Here is a 3363-nt window from a genome sequence, read left to right as displayed (position 1 = left end):
TTATCATTGGCGTGACTACTTCTGATCATTGGCCTGAAGCTGTTGTCTAGCTAGCGAAATGATCAGGCTGACGACCCAGTAGCCGAAAGTTGTCTGTGAAATTTTCCTGTTGAAAATTTTGGTAGCAATTTACGGTAGCGGCATAACCACCTAACGCTATTTTTTCTGCACATCGGATCGCTTTGGCCTGTTGTGTTTCTCTTCCCCGACAAGAAACGAATAGCCTATGAACGCAAGACACATCGTCAATAGTCAGAAGCAGTGGTTAGCTGCTCGTTCTTTTTAGATGGCCTTTCTTTACTCATTTTCTTGTAATTCTTCGTTATGATGCGCTGCCTAGCCCTCCGATGACGAACGGTGTCTTTGTGTCTAACTCGTCCGTCTATCTGTCTACACAAGTTCAGATATCATAGGCGCAACGAGTGGCTTTCGCTACCTTGCATTGGACCTTGTCCCGTCCTTTGGCCACCAACGTCGCTGCTGGTGTTTATGCAGCCTGCTGACATCGCCGACCATGAGCTCGAGGCAGGTCGTTATTAATGATTTTCTAAAATGTTATTTCGCACCTTTTTTCTATTAGTAGCATCGGGCAGACGAGCGACCGGCGAACAAGCAGCCAGTGAGTCCATGGGGCGGATGCGGCCTTTCAGCAAATGAAGGGAAGGTGCTGCGACGAAGATGGACACCGGCGAAGTGTTTGAATTTGTGGTAACGTCTGCCTATGTAAGTGCCTATATAAGAACGTGTGTCTGTCGCCATACTCATTGCCGCAACGTGTACGCTCGCCATGCGTCACTCTGAAAGAGCTTAAAATGAGGGCTTACTATGCACACATTCGCAGATATATCGTAGAAAATTTTGGCGATAAATAAATTCGAACTTCAGTTTGTTTGCTATGGGAACATCGGTTGATCGGTCGATCAGTCAATTTAACGTTGACTGCTTCCCACGTTTTGACCGTTCCATTGAACTGCTAGGCTTATAATAGAAGTACTTATACCTATAGATGCTTAGCGTTACCGAAGATGAGCCAGTGCTTGCTTTTTGCACCGGCATCAAGCGGTACTCGTCATGCAGGTAGCGCGATAATAATAATAACAATAATCTCTAACCGTCATACATTTGTGGGTTGGAAATGGCGAATAATTTTTTTATGATTCGGAACCGCGTTTAACACATATCTAGTCAGGATCTTAAAGCATTGTGGTAATAATTCAATGATGTTTGTCGGTGTTTATATAAATACTTTTCAGTTAGAACCGCTTGCTTGTAACGAGTCTGAACGAACTTGAATGGCCGCCAGGATAAGAGTAGTTTACCGTTGCCAACAAAAGGGTAATAAAAGCTACGTTACATTCTAGGAATGAAATTGTCGTGATCAGCATGATCGACTTCTTTGACCTTAATCGCCACGGGAAGCCAGTTGAAAATATTAGCTTCAAAGAAATGGCAAACCTGTCTGCTACCAATAGGTAGTCATTTTTCCCCAGTAGGATGCCGGCCTTCAAGCGTCTCGTTGAAATAATTCTGAATATGATTTAGTTTGGTCTACACAAGACGCGAGGTGCGAGACGCGCTACTGTCTAGCAGTGGTCGCCAAACTTTCGGCCTGTACGAAAGGCCTAGCATGTTGGCCTAGCGCGAGTATATTTAGTATCTCAGCCCTGCGTTTTTTGAAACAAACTAACGGATGATACTTCGGGCTTCACAAGTATTTACAAAATTATGATATGACATTAACGGACTAGTTGATTCAATTAAAAAAAATTATTGTACGGTTGTTTTGTTTTGCACGTAGTTACATTTTTACATGAACCCGATATAAATAAAGTACATTTAACAAATCCATACCTATTAAAGGTTCTGTACTCCATTCGTGGCTTACAATGGAAATAGGTTTCCGTTCTCGGACTAATTATGACAAAGCCGTTAGGTTTATCTCTTTCTCATTTCTATACCACTAAAAAGTTCCTCTTCTATTCAAATTGCATTGGCGAACATTAAATAATCTTTGGTGATGTCCCGCTTAGTGATGATCACCAGACGCTAAGTGGCGTAGCTTCGTCACAGCGCATGCGCTTCGAGAATATGCTGGCGAGCTTCTCTACAAGATTTTACTAACATCAAAAACACTACTAATTTGTACTAATAATTATATGATCTGTACGTGCACGTACCTTTACCTGAGTTAACTTTCAGACTCGCCTGACACGACCAGGGCCTTGTTGGGGCCTCGAGCAACAAAACCGGCTACCATGGTGTTAGCAGCGTTTGTCTTTGAAAAAAAATTGACTCCTGGAGGCGTCGCGCCTCCGCTGCCGAGCGCACCCACCTCAAAGCAAAGCTCTTTGTTGAGAGTGTCGTAATTGAGTCCTGGTGAACTGAAAATCAGTTCACCAGGACTCAATTATGCACGGCAGGCAAATATACACCAAACCTCGTTAAATTCACGAACCTATAAATATTCATCCTCGCACAACAAACTACTACCTATGTAGATCGAGTGTAGCTGCCGTCTAATATAAAAGCGAATACTAAAGAGATTTTATGACCAGCCATAATAAAATGTGTAAATGAAAAAAACGTTACATGAACATGGTTCTGTGTTTATTTTGCCCTAGCTGAATCTGATCATTTGATTAACGCTCTCGCACATCGTCCAAAAACGCAACACCTGTAAATTATCTATTTGTGGATTGTTCAATCAGTATTATTATATATAGCAATAGTCAAAAGATAACAACAACAAAAAAACGCAGGTCTACACACAGCGTTCTCTGAAAGTCGTACTCTTTTCAATAAGATAAAGATAAAGATCTGAAGGCATATATATGGCCTTTTGACATTATTTAAGCACAGAGTTTGTGAGTAAAAATTTCCTCGGGCCTATTATTTGACCAGTCGTCTACGAAAGTCTCATCAGACAAGATGAGGATACAGTTGTTGACATAACTAATTGTTCGCTTCAAACGTGCAAGACGTTCATAAAATACCCCCTAATCAGCATGGGAATGCAATTTTTCATGTACTTCCATCTTGAAAATTCTATCTAAATAAAATATGGATACATTTGACGGTTTCCCCGGCAGCCATAGATGTTGCAGTATTGTTCTATAGCGCAATAGCTGCTATAATGTTGTAGACGTGTGGGTGTCCAGAAGACACGCCTACTCGATGTAGATTTACTAACTCAGCCCTATAGGTATTTGCAAAAAAATCGTCACTGATCTTTCTTCGACCGAAGCCATGCTCGAAGAACGAAATAAAAAAAATTGTATCTTTTTGAAGATTTGCTCCGCCGTAGCCAGGCAGCTAGGCAGAACTTACAATATATGCCAATTATTTGTCTGTCTTATCTCATAT

General features: G+C 41.5%; 1 long non-coding RNA gene across 1 annotated transcript; it reads left to right on the top strand.

Annotated features, from left to right (window-relative positions):
• The first annotated feature begins 593 nt into the window (after positions 1-593).
• Positions 594-2565, top strand: LOC111268077 (uncharacterized). The gene is made up of 3 exons (XR_002684988.2): positions 594-723; positions 1254-1335; positions 2200-2565. It is a non-coding gene; the product is annotated as an uncharacterized LOC111268077 (long non-coding RNA).
• Positions 2566-3363: the final 798 nt, after the last annotated feature.

Source organism: Varroa jacobsoni, unplaced genomic scaffold, assembly GCF_002532875.2.
Source record: "Varroa jacobsoni isolate VJ856 unplaced genomic scaffold, vjacob_1.0 scaffold_1254, whole genome shotgun sequence".
Lineage (NCBI taxonomy): Eukaryota > Metazoa > Arthropoda > Arachnida > Mesostigmata > Varroidae > Varroa > Varroa jacobsoni.
Note: the sequence above shows the minus strand (reverse complement) of the source record. Positions and strands in the feature narration are given on the sequence as shown.